The sequence below is a fragment of the Juglans regia genome, chromosome 4 (assembly GCF_001411555.2).
Source record: "Juglans regia cultivar Chandler chromosome 4, Walnut 2.0, whole genome shotgun sequence".
NCBI classification, from domain to species: Eukaryota; Viridiplantae; Streptophyta; class Magnoliopsida; order Fagales; family Juglandaceae; genus Juglans; species Juglans regia.
This window is the reverse complement of record NC_049904.1, coordinates 13,003,840-13,021,070: the sequence shown is the minus strand read 5'-3', so window position 1 is coordinate 13,021,070 and position 17,231 is coordinate 13,003,840.

Below are 17,231 nucleotides of genomic sequence, written 5' to 3'. Positions count from 1 at the left end.
AATTACAAGCCTTTATGTAGGCTTCAAAAAGTCCCACTAAGTCCCTAGGGGTTCCAGCATGTCAACTCCACCAAGTCCCAAGGCGTCAGGCTCCACCAAGTCCCAAGGTGTCCAAGCATGCATGTGCTTTTTTTTCACAGTCAATTATTTCTTCCATCGACTTTGCTGGGTGCCATGTGTGTGCGTTTACGTTCCGAGCGGTAAAGCTGCTTTGCATTGCTAGTTGTTGCCTACGATGTCGTTCAGGTTAGTCTTTTGAATTGGTCGTTAGACTGGTCGTCCAATCTAACAACATAGAGCATTGTCGCCAGCTCTTCTCGCCTACTGAGAGGTAAAATATATCGCTTATCGCCTAACTCTTGTCACCAATTCTGATCGCCATTGGGTCTCCTCGCTTATCGAGAGGAACGACTTCTCTTTGCTTCCCACGGTACAAGGCTCATTGCCCAAATCTCCTCGGCTCTCTTTGAATCTCATTGCCTCTCTTCGGTCTGGATCCTTGGTTTCTTCTTTTGTACCAAAATGCTCTCATTTTATACTAAATCTTTTCATTCCTTCAAAATAAAGAAAAATATGTAGAAATAAATAAAATCAAAATTATTGAAGGAAAACTGACACTTTTCATAAATGAAGGAGTAATAAAAATCACATAAAAAACACACTTATCAAATACCCCCAAGCTTAAGCTTTGCTCGCCCCTGAGCAAAGAAGAAGAGAAAAACAATTAAAACAAGCATTGGGTTATTTCAATTTTTTTTTTCCTCATAGATTGCCTAAAGTTTATAATTCAAAGGAATCATTCACAATCAACCAAGTCCAACAGTTAATTGAAAGCTCAAATCCACCGCATTATCCAATCTCCTATTCATGCATACCTCTCATTCTCACTTCACCAATAGCTCCCTGGATAGTGTTATGCAAACAAGCAAATAAGTAATGAATCTCCAAACACTCCATAGGCTTGTTAAATCACTCTCTACTAATATAGAACAGAAACTATCACTAGGGATTAATAGGTATTTATTAAGCTTGTAATGTAAGGCTAGGGTGAGGGCTATAAAGAAAATGTAGGACTCAAACAAAGTAAGAGAACTTAAGTTTGAACTCAACAATAGAACAAAAAGAGCATTCTCACTTCTAACACAAACATCTCTTCTCACTCATTGTGACTCTCTCAACATACTTCTCTTTATTGTACTTTTAAGTATCTCTCTCTTTACTCTTGTATTTGCATATCAATTTTTTTTAAAGAATATTCCTTCTTGCATGCCTTTGTGGTTGTCTCTCATCGCCCTTTTCTTGTCGGCCACATAGTTTACTTTTTCACTCCCAAACTTATGACTCTTGTCTGCCTTTCCCTGTCGGCTACATAGAAGACGATTTTTTTTAGCACCCCTAAAGTTTTGACCCCAAGGTTTGTTCTCTGTGATTTGCGTAACATTTGTGTAGAAAACGAAGAACCAAGGCAATATTTCTCTATAACATTTGTGTAGAAAATGAATAACGATCCAGAATGGAGTGTGGTACAGAAAATGAAAAGGGGAAAAAACTCACCCTCGAAGCAACAAGTAGTACTGGTCTTGGCTTGCTTTCTCGACAACAATTTTTTTAGGGTTTTTTCGTTTTATTACTTTGTTGATTTGGGTTTGTTTTGATGAAAATGTTTGAAGGGAAGAATCTTTGATAGATCTTGGTTTTTTTTTTGTTATTTTGTTAAACTTGGGTATAAAGTATATGCAGTTAAACATGGGTGTAAACATGGGTTTTTTTGTTATTTTTCTATCTGAACTCTTTTATGCCATTATGCTTTGTTGATGACTGGGTGGAGCACATTCGTGGCTGGTTGCAAGGGACTCGGTATTTTCTGGACTCTTTTATGCCATTATGCTCTGTTGACAACTGGGTGAAGCACATTCGTGAACCACAAGAAGCTGGTTGCAAGGGACTCGGTATTTTCTGAACTCTTTTATGCCATTACGTCCATTTTTTGTGTAATGGACATATTTTCTGGTTACCAAGTATGATGTTTGTTGTGTAATGGACACATGTAACTGTGCAAGTGTAAGACCCAAATGGAGCCCGCCTTGTCCCTTCTGATGACCCACACAAGTTTGCCATTGTTCACAAGGTTTTTGGTGCTAGAAATGTCAGCAAAATGTTATGGGTCACTGTCTCCCTCTTTCTCTGGTCTTTTTAAGCATGTTTTAATTATTTACCTGTGGTTGGTTTCCCACTTCCCATTCCTTTGTGTAGATGTTTTAATTATTTCTTTAATGAAGGAATGGTCATGTAGTCCCAGATTCAACTAATGCCACAGAGTTGCAGTTTTCACCTTTCTGTTGAATACATCTTGCTGATAAGCTTGGACCAACAATGGCTATTCTAAGACAGGAAATTCATTAGAAACTAAACTCAATTGTGGAGGAATGCATTGATTGAATGAAGCAGACATATTATGTATTGGTGGCTCTATGTAATCCCCTTTTGACATGTAATTTTATATATTGTAATTTGTGTTTTGTAATGTAATGTATAAATACTAAATAATGAAATATGTAGTAATTGCATTATGTTTTTTTAGATGCATTTAGTTATAAAGGTAATTATTTTTATATATATAAGAATATGAATATTTTTTCTTGAAAAATTTACAATAAGATATAGGCTCTTAGAATAATAAAAAAAAAAAGCTTCTTGAAAGAAACTGAATGATATAGGTTTTTGGTTTTTTTAAAAAAAATAAAATAAAAAAGAGCCTGAAATCCAGATTTCGGGTTTCAAAAACTCGGGTTCCGAACCGGGTTCTAACCCGCGTACACTCGGGCCGAAAATCGGCCCGGGTTTGAAACCCCGGTTTCGAGCTGGGTATACCCGGATATCTAGTCTGAAACCTGGATGAACAGTCCGACCTCGGATAACCACCTTGGACCAGATAATGGGAAATTCAAATGGTAACAAACCCGAACCCAATTTGAATGAAGAGATTGGATTGTTATGCGAGCCTGAGCAAGCACTCCCCTACTCTACATATACTAGAGAAAATTCACAATCGAGGTAAGTTGATTAGAGTCTTTGATAGTTGATTCACAAAGATATTATACAAGCAATCTGACTTAGGCATCGGAGGCGTTTAATACCCTTCAAGCCTTCTCTGGTTCTTTTGGTGCAGGTTCACTAAGGGTGTTCACAAGGGTGCGAAACACGTCCACTACAGTTGGCGCCGTCTATGGGATTTTTGCATCTAAACGTGGCTTTCGCATGCCTATAACAGCATGCTCTCTTGCAACTCCAGACCAGGAAGCCACTTCTACGAACATGGAGGGAGGACTAGCCAAAATGGAAGAAAGGTTAAGAAGAATGACAGTAGAAAGGGAGGCTCTCTAGTGCGAGAATGAACCCTGATGCGTAGGAATGTCATCTCGGGGGAAGATGCTGCGCCAAGCCATGTTGAATGGGCAGAGGTAGAACCACAACATGGCTGCCAACCAGATGCTCACCAGCACTAACCTACCATATAGTGCGAAGATCAAGGCGATACCACTCCTGCCAAAGTTCAAGGTTCCACAGGTCGAGATCTATAAAGGATCTAAGGATCTCGTCAAACATCTAGAAACGTTCAAAGCTTATATGACACTCCACTATTTTTCGGGGAGATCGCATACTAGGCATTCCCTTTAATACTAAAAGAAGGCCCTTGGGGATGGTTTGGCGCATTGCAGTCGGGCTCCATAGATAGCTTTGAGGAGCTGGGTAGGTAATTCCTGACCCAATTTATGGTGAGTAGAAGCAAAAGGAGGCCAGCTGTGTATCTCCTCACCACAAAGCAAAGGGAGGATGAAAACTTGAAGGCTTACCTCGCTTGTTTCAACAAGGAATGCATGATGACAGACGACTAAGACGAAAAGATCACATTAGCGGCCTTATTGGCAAGAATCTAGCCCATAAACCCATTCATGACAGAGTTGGTGAGAAAGACCCCAACCACTCTATGCAAATTCATGGATAGGGCGGATGACTTTGTCAAGGTCCTTGACCGCACCGAGAAAGTCAGAAGCGGAGAAATCGGAGGACTAAACAAAAAGAGGCCCCTAGGGAAGAGACCGAGAGAGGGATTTGAGGGCAAAAAAGAACTTGTGCGAAAGAAGGAGAGAAAGAGGTGTTCCAACACGAACGTTAAATCCCAGGGTATAATGCTCGAATGTCCAAGATAGACTAAGGAGCCAATTCAAGGCAACAACGACCTTGCTCAAAGAACATGAACGAAATAAGGTGAGAAAGAGGCATTCTAATGCGAACGTTGAATCCCAGGGTACAATATTCCAACATGAATGTCCAAGACAAGATCGAGGAGCCAATTCAAGGCAACAATGACCTTGCTCAAAGAACTCAACAATTTTGCACCAATCATAATGTAAGGGGCCATCGAATAGAAGACTGCCATACCTTGAAGTGAAAAATTGAGGAAATGCAAAACAACAACGAGCTTAAGTGTCTAGTCACTTGGAATTCCTTGCCCCCAAGGTGACCAGGCGAAAGGAGGCAAGACCAAGAGCAAAGGTGGTGAAGGAGTGGAAGCCTTAGAAAGAGAAGAACCTTGAGAGAAAACCACGATTGAGCTCCTGGTCAAAATCAAGAACCTCTTGTGGAAATACGCACCATTGCTTGAGGGTTCGTTGGGGGGCCCAACCTCTTCTAGACGAGAAGTCTATGCTCGCAAGGCCAGATTCGAAGAAGTTTTCAGCATCAGAAGATTAGTAAAACAACCAAAGTTACGACCAAGGACCATTATATCCTTCAACGATGATGATTGCAAGGGAGTGATTTACCTGCATGATGATGTGTTGGTAGTAACTATGTTGGTAGACAATTACACCACACAAAGGATACTGGGCAATAATGGCAGTTAGGCTGACATCCTCTTTTGGAATGCTTTCATTAAGATGGGGACCAACAAGAGCAGACTGCGAACGATACCCACCCCTTTGAAAGGGTTTTAAGGATAAGCGGTTCGGCCAGTTGGATCCATCGCCCTACCAGTATCAATAGGGTCCGGCCCAATACAACCACCATAATGACATATTTCTTGGTAGTCAAAATTCATTCGTCTGGCATGCCATTATTGGAGGATTGACCCTGAATGCTCTCAAAGCCATTACCTCTACATACCACTAGAAGATGAAATTCTCCACAAAAGTAAGTGTTAGGGAGGTGAATGGTGAGCAGGTTCTCATAAGAGAATGTTATGTACAGGAGCTCAAAGATGGAGAAAAGAACATCAGAATGGTCAAGCTTCCCAAACTAGGCGACCAAAACCCTCCCCTTCCTCTCAAGATCATTGTACATGAGGTAGAGACCCGGGATGAAGGAGCCCTAAAACAAGGCGAAGTCGATGAAACTCCCAAACTAACTACTCTCGATCCAACTCACCCAAAGGCCACAATGAGGATGAGGACCAAATGGGAGGAAGGCAGTAGCTCAAACAACTACTCACCGAGCATAACGATGTCTTCTCCTAGAGCTATGAGGACATGCCAGCGATTGATGCCGAGGTTGTAGGACATCAAATGAGCTCCAACCCTGAGATAACAGCGGTCAAGCAAAGAAAAAAAAGCTCTAGTACTGAGAAATACACAGCTATAGCTGAGGAAGTCGATTGCCTCTTAGCGATAGGATTTATCAGAGAAACCCACTACCCAGAATGGCTCTCAAACGTGGTTCTAGTAAAAACATCCAATGGAAAATGGTGAATGTGCGTCAACTTTACGGACCTTAGTAAGGCTTGCCCCAAAGATGGCTTTCCGTTACGACGAATTGATCTCATAGTGGACTCCATAGCAGGACACTGGATGCTAAGTTTCATGGACACCTACTTCAGATACAGCCAGATTCGGATGAGCCCAAACGACCAAGACAAAATGGTGTTTATAACCGACCGAGGATAATATTGCAACAAAGTAATGTCTTTCGGCTTTAAGAACGTCGGAGCAACATACCAGAGGCTAGTGAACTAAATGTTTAAAGAACTGATTGGGCAGAATATGGAAGTGTACATTGATGACTTGCTTGTCAAGAGCAAAAGGCTAGAATAGCACGTAGAAGATTTGACGGAAGCCTTCGGCGTGCTACGATGATACAAAATGAAGCTCAATCCAACAAAGTGTACATTCGGGGTACATGTAGGCAAGTTTCTAAGTTTCATGGTGTCCAAAAGAGGGATTGAGTCTAATCCTGAAAAAGTCCAGGCGATCATCAGAATGGAGCCACCGAGGAACCTGAATGAAGTGCAAAAGGCTAGTTGGGAGAGTGGTGGCACTCAACAAATTCGTATCAAGGTTGATGGACAAGTGCCTACTGTTCTTCCGAATCCTATGGAAGGTACATGATTGGGATGCCGAATGTGAAAAGTCATTCGTACAACTCAAGGAATATTTATCACACCCTCGAATCTTGAGTCAAGCGAAGCAAGGAGAGACCCTGCTCTTACATTTCTCATTCATGTTGGAAGCCGTGTTTGTAGCCCTGATATGCGAGGAGGGAAAGGTATAGAAGCTAGTTTACTACATAAGCCGAGCCTTAAGGGGAGCCGGGACCTATAACCTAAAGTGGAAATGTCAGTGGTCGCACCCGTGGTAGCAGCCCGTCACCTGCGACCGTACTTCCATGCACATCCCATACTAAAACTCAGTGTATTTCCCTTCCAATTATTTCTAGTCTTTATTTCTATTAGTCTTTTATTTTAGTTGGATTTATTTCCATCGTTGGTCTAGGTTAGGAACCCCAAAATGTAGGGCCTAGATTAATTCCCCAAAAGTTCTGATTTTCCCTCATTTCCTCTCTTCTCTCTCTCCCCTCCCTCTAGGCACTGTCACCCCCTGTAGCTCTCTCCCATGTCCCTCAGCTCCTCTTCTCACGGCACAACACCACCAGCCATGCCGTCGTCGACCACACCGTCTTCTCTGTTGTGCATTGCCTGCAACTAGCCCTTCCTCCACCGTAGCCTCACCTTATCCCGTAGATCTCTCTCTCTCTCTCTCTCTCTCTCTCTCTCTCTCTCTCTCTCTCTCTCTCTATATCTATCTATCAGCACCACACCACCAGCTGCGCCGTCGGGCACCACCGTGAGTAGCCCCAGGCACACGCCGTCGAGCCTCACCGCAACCACCCCTCTCCTCTCTCTCGACCCATCGTTGTGCATCCCAAGAGCTCCTTCTAATTCTCTCATTATTGGCCTCCATCCACAGTCGCCAAACACTAGCTACCAACCACCGCCTACAGCACTACCAAACGCCCAGCCCCACCGTCCCCTTCATCCATATACCATTAAAGCTGTGAGCCCCATGGAGATGCCCCAAGTTGGAGCCCCTCCCTTCCGTAACTCAAACCCACTAATAGAAGTTGCCACCACTATGAGCCTCCTCCCTGACCGTGCCACTGTCGAGCAGCTTTGCCGCACCATTTCCCCCACCAACTAGCCTTCTTGTGGCGTTTATCACCTCAGGTCCTTCCCCTCTAAACAGATCAAGTCCTCTACTCCTCAGTCCAGCACCACCGTCCTTCACCACCGTGAAAGCCCATGCGTGAGCCACAATCACTGCCCTTGCACCAAAAACAGAACACCAAACCTCCATGCTCAACCACCCGAGTCAGTAGCAACACCCACAGTCACAACAATCTCTTCCAAGCCACAATCTAGCCCTTTTTTGCACATCTGTAGCCACCACCATGAGACCACTAGACATCAAGCGGCAAGCAGAAATTCAGCCCCTTAATTTTGGGTATATATCTCTATCTCTTTATCACAAGAAATATTATGTTTGTGAAATTGAAATGGAATATTGTGAAATATGTTGTATTGTGAACTGTGGATTGTGAATGGAATGATTTGTGATGTGACTGTGTAGTTAAAGTGATTGGATTATTGAACAGTTTAAGTTGTGGCTGTGTAGTGTGAAGTGTTGGGGTGTTGTGTAGTGTAATGTAGTTGCTGATATGATAGTGTGTTATGAAGTGTCAGGTGGGTCCCAGGCTACAATTACAACATTCACAATCAATGAGGTTCACTTTAAAGGAGGCTCACTTTAAATGATAAGAACATGAAGTAGAATGCTAGGAGTTGTGAAGGTGACCTCAAGTGGGTTACAGGCTACAAACTTGAGAATTTAGAAAAGGGTGATAAAAGAATGTATGAAGGATGGACTTGGATAGTAGAGAATGTCTAAGTGAAGGAAGTTTAAGTATATGGTAGTATTATGTAAATTCTAAACTTAAGTTATGTATGCACTTGAAAATGAAATTATGTTAAGGTTATGTATGCATGTAGGTTGCCATCTGACACGCATATGAATGGACTACATGAAATGAAAATGGCATGGTGTCCAGGTAAGTATTATGTTCATATTCTTCTAGGGTTTTCTAAATATTATGAAAAAAATAACATAAAGCTTTTATGATTTTTTTTTTTTTTTTATGCAATGGAGGAAAATGAAATGATGTTTATGAAAGTATGCTAAGTAATAATGTTTTAAGGTATACGTATGTAATAGCTTTATTTGACAGCCCCTATTGATGCACCTCAAAGAATAGTTTTATGCACATGAATGGATGTTATATATAGTACTTAATGTATTTATGTTCCATAAAATGAAAATGATGCGATGAAAGAATGTTTAAATGACGCCATGAAATAATGTTTAAATGAGGCTATAAAATGAAGTTTAAATGATACTATGAAATGATGTTTAAAGGATGGGATGAAATGATGTTTAATGATGATGTTTATGCTTATGCTCCAAAATGTTGTTCATGAAATGAAATGGACTAGTGACTGAAAAGAAGGGAAAGAAAAGGACTGAAAGGAATGAATGAATGAAATGAAATGAATGTTTTAATGTATGAAGCTACGTAACGACTATGACTAAATGAATGAATGATGGTACTAATGGACTAGGTAGATTGCAATGCTGGGTAAGTAGTACTAGTAGTGCACCCAGTGCTGCTCTTGACTGAAACAGATTCCCAACCTGTGGCCACAAGCAGAATCCAGGTTCAAAAGACCGTTAAACCAAACATACGGGGCATAACAGTGTGTACCAGCCAGTGGAAAAGCGATAAGAGTAATTGAATATATGAATGATTTAGTTTCTTTATGAATGAATGAATGTATAAGGTGTAAGAAATGAAAACATTTTTTAAGAAAAATCTCACCTTGTAATGTTTTCAAAGGAAATGAATATTTTATGTAAAGTATGGAGAAGAATGATAAATGAATGAATGAAAACCCATATTAGTATATTTTTACAGTATGAAGTAATGCTTACTGAATATTCGACTCATTTTGTTTTTATGTATGTCCCTCCCCCTCTCAAGAATAAAATGAGGAAGAAGCGTCAGAACAGACATGACCCAAGTGAAGAGTGATAGAAGCCTAGACATTTTTTTATCTAATGTATGAAAGCAACATTTTGTAAAAGGACTTTTTAATTTACAAAGTAGGTTTTAATTTTAAATATAGAATCTTTTATATCCTAGAAAGGAAAGAAAAAAGTTTTAAAAGGTTTAGTAATTCTCGTCTCGTTTTCTTAAATTATTTTCTAAAATTTCACCACAAGAACGAGCGTTACACAATCTGACTTAGGCGTTGGAGGCATTTAATACCCTTCAAGCCTTTTCTGCTTCTTCTGGTGCAAGTTCGCTGAGGGTGTTAATAGGGGCCCGAAATACATCCACAACACAAATGAATAATAAATCATTTTTATTTTTATATTTTAAAAAAAAACCGGTAACATGGCGATCATTTTCCTTCATTCAACCCTCACAATCTTTGAATTGATTTTTTATTTTTTTGAAAAACAAAAAAAAAAATAGCTTAGTGAAATCTAGTTGTGATTCTCCCATCCGCCAAATTGTTGTATGAGCTAAGGAAAGCTTTCTACGACCATCCACCCGTCTGTCATCTTCCCTCCATCATCTTCTTGATTTGCTGCTTCTGACATCTCCATTTAAAGCCAAAATCCCATGGGACATGACACATCTTCGATTCAAACGAGATTTTTAAGTTTAGGGCATATTTCCCTTTTTATTTTTCTTTTTTCCTTTATGTTTTTCCAAGTTTAAACAATTCTATATTGATTTTATTTTTCTAACCCTTTGAGCCTGAGACCCACTGAATGTGACCGGGCATCTTTAACCAAACTCTACCGTTAACCTTTGTGGGAGGGGTGGGAGCACTGGGAGGAGCTCGACTCCTCCTCCTCAACCTCTGGATATTAGTTTTTTTGGTTTGTTTCTCTAATTTCACTATATCGAAAATGTCTGGTTTATCACAATCCGACCTTCAAGCTGTCCCATGCGCCCTAGCCGAGGAGTAGCCAAACGACTGCCCAAGTTGTGCGGCTTTTTGACTAGCCCATGCATTTTCCGACCTCCAACCACCACACGCATGGCACAATTAGATTCCCCACTTCCGGATCCTTCGAATCTTGGTCCCTCTACCCCATCTCCACCAGTGCGTGCCTCAATCGTGAATACGAATCACAACAACATTCAAAAGATCCACCAATTACGTACCAAAATTCTTCTCTCTTTTCTCTCAGGAAAAGAGGTGGAGCGAGAGTGAGTGCTAGAGGCACGTGAGTGAGTGGGAGAGTGAGTGCTAGAGGCACATGAGTGAGTGGGAGGTGGTTATAACAAAAAAGGAAAGGAAATAAGGTGGTCCCTGTGATACACGGAGAAGATTTGGGTGGTTACTAACATTGGTGGGCAGCAGGTTACGGCAGATTACGGTGGTCTTGGTGGAAATTGCTGACAAAAGAGAGAACTCAATGGCGTATGATGGAGGATTTAGAGGAAAAATGGAAGAGTTTTCGATTTTGGGATGAGGAGCAAGCTATGATAGAGATAGAGGAGGAAGAGTCGAGTGAACTGGGTTTGAAGGAACAAAGGTCTCTAATGGGTAAAATTTGCCCTACAAGGATGATAAGTGGAGAAGTGGTGGGTGCAACGATGGCAAAGATTTGGAGAATTAGCAAGATGCCCAATTTACTTAGGTGAGCCCGAATACCTATGTCAATGTACTTCAAAATCTGGAGGATAAACAGAGAGTATGGTCAGGTAGACCCTGGTTGTTTGATAACCAGTTGTAGGTTATGAAGGAGTTTGATGGGTATACTCTTTTACAGAACATTAGGTTTGATTCAGAAGTTTTTTGGGTTAGATTACACAACTTACCACTATCGTGTATGACAAAAGATAAAGGAAAACAAATAGGGGGTACGGTTGGTAAAGTTAAGGATGTGGATGTGAGGGATGATGGAAGTGGGTGGGGAATTTTTTAAAGAGTTCAAATCATGATGGATTTAACTCAGCCATTGGCTAGAGGAAGAATGCTAAAAGTAAAAGGAAATAATCTTTTGGTTCCTTTTAGTTATGAAAAAAATGCCAAAAATATGCTTTTCATGTGGATCTATAATGCATGGGACTGAGAGATGTAGTAGTGGAGGGGAGAGTATCGTAGGGAAAGAACAGCAATATGGGTCATGGTTGAGGGCTAAGCAGGTCCATAGAAGCAAACCATTCTACAATGGGAGAGGCAGATCAGATGTAGTTGGTGGAGGAAGGAAGGGGGAAACTCATATCATATAGGGGACAATGGAGTTGAAAAAGAGAGTGAGGAAAATAAGGGAAAGGGAGTAAGTGAAGCTTAAAATAGTGAAAATATGGTTAATTGTGAAAAAGACCATAATGGGGAAGAACTAGAAGGGAGAAAAAACAGTGAAGGGTTGGGTGAAATAAGGAGGAGTGATGGTGAGTGGAGTTTGGCAGAAGGAGTGTGGGAGAGAGTTTATTCCCCATTACAACAACACGAACAGGACCTGTCCAGTAGGGGGAGGGAGGTCTTTAGGAGGTTACAGTTATTTTTGAGGAGGGAAGTATGGTGGAGGAGAAGAAGCTAGCGAAAAAGGGGGTGTGGAGGAGAAAGGCTAGAGTAAAATCTAGAAAGAAGGAGCCAGTGATAATGAAAAAAAAAAAGGCAATGTAGAGATAGAAGAAAGAGGTCCTGAGAAGTTGAGTAAGTGAGGAAAGGTGGAGAGTAGAGGTAATACAGATGAGAAATCTGGTTTGTTAGCGGTGGCTAGAAGTCAGCGCTGCCAAGTATTATGAAAATACTAAGTTGGAATTGCTGAGGATTAGGGAGTACTCAGATCAAGATCTCTGTTCTTTGGCAGAGAAGAATAAACCCAACTTAGTTTTTCTTATGGAAACCAAGATTAAAAAAAGCTATTGGAACATGAAAAAAAAAAAAGGTTGGATTGTGAGGAATGTTTCGAGGTAGAGGGAGTGGGAACAAGGGGTGGACTGATGTTGTTATGGGATCAAAGGGTGAATGTGGAAATTGTTAACTTCTCCCAAAGACATATAAATGCATGGATAGAAGATGAGGGTGAAAGTAGATGATTGCTTACTTGTTTCTATGGACATCCAGAGACAATAAAGAGAAATAAAACATGGTTGATGCTGAAATCTATGAAACCAAAAGGTGGAAAAGGATGGTGCATTGTAGGAGACTTCAATGAAATTCTTATAAATGATGAGAAGTGGGGAGCGCAAGACCAGAGGGTCAAATGGAGTGGTTTAGGGAGGTATTGACTGAGAGGAACTTATATGATCTAGGATGGAAGGGGGATAAGTTTACATGGAGTAATGCTCACAATGATGAAAGCTTTACTAAGGAAAGGTTGGATAGGGCAGTGGCTAATCCTAAGTGGTTAGAAATTTATCAGGATGCATGGGTTGAAGTAATGGTAGCTAGCACATCAGATCATAAACCCCTAGTAGTTCATTTAATTACTAGAAGAGCAACTACTAATGAAAGGTGTCGGTGGAAACAAAAACCATTCAGGTATGAAGCCAGTTGGGCTCTAGAAGAAGATTGTGAAGGAGTTGTTAAAGAAGTATGGAAGAAAGAGAAGCTGAAGGAGTTATAAGGGTAACTGGCTTATTGCAGAGAAGTAAAGAAGCTTTTCAAAGGTGGAAGGTGAGGAAGAAGGGGGGAATGAAGGAAATAGAAGAAAAAATAAAGTTGTTAAAAAGGTTACAAGCTGAGGAATGCCATAGTAATGTAGAGGAGATTAAAGAGTTGAAGGCTGAGCTGAATATGTTATTAGAAAAGGAATATCTATGTTGGAAACAAAGGGCAAAAAATAATTGGTACAAGCATGGATATATGAATACTAAATATTTTCATGCTTGTGCCAATAAAAGAAGGAAAAGAAATTTCATTAAAGAATTAGAGGATGGAAACAATAGAGTGGTTGTGGGCTTTAAGAATATTGAAGAAACTTTCAAAAGGTACTTTGGTAATCTTTTTCAAACTACAAAGCCAAGTGATGAAGTGATTGAGAGCTGTCTCGTGGGGTTGAATTCAAGGGTCACAGAAGCTATGAATGAAAAGCTATCCAGAAACTTTACTGAAATCGAGGTGGAAGATGCAGTGAAGTAGATGGCCCCACTAAAAGCCCTTAGTCTAGATCGATTTGGGCCATGTTTCTACCAAAGTCATTGGAGTTTAGTCTCTGGTGAAGTTTGTAAAGCAGCAATGGATATCCTTAATGGTAACCCTCTTGACCCTTCCTTTAACTACACACACATAGCCTTGATTCCAAAGTCAAAAAACCCAAAACAAAAGTGAGTGATTTCAGACCTATAAGTTTGTGTAATGTCATGTATAAAATAGTCTCCAAAGCTATCTCTAATAGGTTCAAATTGGTCTTAGCTGAAATCATATCCCCAAACCAAAATGCCTTTCTCCCTAATAGATTGATAAATGATAATACAATGGTGGCTTATGAGTTATTGCATTCCATGAAAACTAGAAAGAAAGGAAAAGTGGGGAGTATGGCCATGAAGTTAGATATGTCTAAAGCCTATGATCGTATAGAGTGGGATTTTTTGGAGGCTATCATGACAAGGTTGGGGTTCTGTGAGAAGTGGATGAGCCTTGTTATGAAATGTGTTAAATCAGTTTCTTTCTTTGTTTTAATAAATGGTCTTCCAGGGCACAAGTTTAACCCATCAAGGGGGTTGAGACAAGGTGATCCATTGTCACCCTATCTTTTCCTTATTTGTGCTGAAGATTTGAGTTCTCTCTTAATCATTATGAGAAAAGGAATATCACTAGAGAGGTGCAAGTAGTTTGAGGAGGTACTAGTATCAATCATCTACTTTTTGCAGATGATTGTATTCTATTTGGTAGAGCAAGGTTAGAGGAGTGGAGAAGGTTACAAGAGGTACTGCAATTATATGAAAAGGCTTCAGGCCAATTTCTCAACAAAGACAAAACTACTATTTTTTTCAGCAGTAATGCCAAACAATTGATAAGAAGGCCATTATGGATGTTGGGAATTCTTTTGTTTGTGGAATCTATGAGAACTACCTTGGTCTTCCTGCTATGGCAGGAAATCAAAGTTTAATACATTTAGGAACCTCAAAGAAAGAATATGGCAGAAAATGAATAGCTGGGAGAACAATTTTATTTCACAAGCTGGTAAAGAGATCTTGATCAAAGCTGTTCTGCAGGTCATTCCTACGTACACTCTGTGTGTTTTCGAGCTACCAAAGAGACTTTGTAATGAGATCAATGGATTATTTGTGAAGTTTTGGTGGGGTAGACAGCAGGGGGTAAGGGGATTGTGTGGAGAAAATGGGAAAAGATGGGAACTCATAAAGGTAGGGGTGGTATGAGATTTAGGGATTTGGAGAGCTTCAATATAGCCCTTCTTGCAAAACAAGGATGGAGGCTTCTTAAGTTTCCTAATTCCTTGGTAGCTACTACTTTCAAGGAGAAGTATTATAGAAAATCCAGCTTTTTGGAAGCTAAACTGGGTTCACAGCCATCCCTTATATGGAGAAGTATTACCTCAGCTAGGGATTTATTAAAAGAAGGAATTAGATGGAAGGTGGGGGATGGGAGAGACATCATCAAGATATGAGGGCACAAGTGGCTTCCAAGCCCTTCTTCTTTTATGGTGCAATCACCAGTTTCTGTGTTGCAGGAGGGTGCAAGAGTTGAAGCTCTAATTGATCAGCAGAAGGGAGAATGGAAGGAAGATGTGATTAGATCCATTTTCAAAATATTGACCATTCCTTTGAGTAGAGTAGAGTAACAGATAAGTTGGTTTGGGGGCCTTCAAAAAATGGTATCTTCTCGGTGAGAAGTGCATACTTTGTGCTTATGGAAAAAATGGAGAAGAGTAATTGTGAGTGTTCTAGAGTAGTTGATGGTGATGAAAGGTGGAGAATGATATGGGATCTAGAAGTTCCTAATGTTACAAAAATGTTTCTATGGAAAGCTGGGGATGACTTATTACCTACCAAAGTAAATTTGTTTAAAAGAGAAGTGGTGAAGGATAAAACTTGTCCTATGTATGAAACTGAAGATGAAACTCTTATACATGTTTTATGGGAGTGATATTCAGCAAATGATATTTGGGGAAGTGAGAAAAGATGTGTTCAAAAGTGGAGTAGACATGAAGCTGACTTTTGGTTGCTGTGGGAGAAGTGTATTACTTCTCTTAACAAGAGCCAACTGGAGGAAATAACAGTGACTCTTAGGAAGGTTTGGTTGAGGAGGAATGGAGTGTTGTTTGAAAATAGAATGGAAAGTCCTATGAGTTTATTGTTATCTACTAAGGCTACTGTAAGAGACTATCAAGCAATGAGGAATTCTGAGAAACCAGACAGAAAAGTACAAAACAGAATGGATAATAACCAGAGGTGGGAAAAACTAGAAAAATGATGTATCAAAGTGAATTGGGATGCTTCTTTGAATCAGAAAAAGAGGAGAATGGGTATTGGCATCATTGTTAGAGATGATGAAGGAAAGGTTGTAGCAGTTGTTTGTGATCAAAAAGAAAATGTTGAAGAGGCAGCTATTGCAGAAGGCTATGCACTGAGGGTTGCAGTAGAATTATGCAGTAATCTTAATATTCAGAAAGCAAACTTTGAAGGGGATGCAAAGGAGATCATCATGGCAGTGTACAGTGAAGAAGAAATGCTTACTTCTTATGGTTCTTTAGTAGAAGATGTTAGGTTTTATTTCAAAAATAGTACAAGCTGGTCTATTCAATTTGCTTATAGAGAGAAAAATATGGTTGCTCATACTTTAGCAAAAAGAGCTTTGTTTTTAGAAGGAAAAAAAGTTTGGCTAGAGGCTATCCCAGATTGTATAGTGGGATGTTTAAACAGAGATAACAATTCAAATTGTATTACTTGATTCATCAATGAAATAAAGAGGTTTATTCAAAACAAAAAAAAAAGAATCCACCAATTAGATTTTTTAAACGCTATTGTAGCGGTCCCTTTAAACAGGGGTCCATCTCTAATTTATTGGTCTCATTACACGTTTATTATTATTTTCTATTGTATTCACTCCAATTTCTATAAATGGGTTTTTGCCGTGGTTCCCCACCCCTTACTTCTTGTATTTTCTCTTTTAATTTCAATGCAAATTTGTTGGAAAAAAAATTGATTTCATTTTCGTCATTTTCCCACTTTCACTTTCTATGTTTATTATTTTAAGTTTAAGGAACTTTGACTTCCAACGAGTGACTTCCATGAAGACAGTTTGGCTTCCAGAAAGCAAATCGAATCATAGTTATTCATTTTCATTTTATGGTCCATTAATGGTTAGTAGTTCATTTATATAAATTAATAAAAAAAAATTGGTAAGTTGGAACTTTGGGCAATGAGGGTACGTAGCTTTCCTATTTGGGCATGACTATTGTAGCATTGTACCCATTGAGACTTGGATAGTAGAGCCCTAGACACCAAGAAGCAGCAAGCACTTTCTCAAGCCGTATTTGGGTAATAGCTTAGATCCTAGCTAGCCTTAGTAAGGAATTAAATGGATCTTCATGCGGCTAATATCAATAATTTAAAGTGAACCCATATTCGATTACTATCCCAGAAATTTCTTTGGAGTTACCAATGACCATTAAGCACTAGTGCTAGTAGTTCGTTTTTGCTGCTATCCGTGTTTGATTGTTACTATGGCTATCAGGGCACAAGGAAAGCTAGGACACAATCCTTCCTACTTTGGTTGCCAATATCACCCTCACAAAACTTTTTCATTGTTTTAAGTATATAAATCTCTTTGTGTCCAACTATGATGTAATGACACTTGTATGCCCTCAGGCTAACAGGGCTAGTTTTAGGGGTGTAACCGGTCTGGCTCG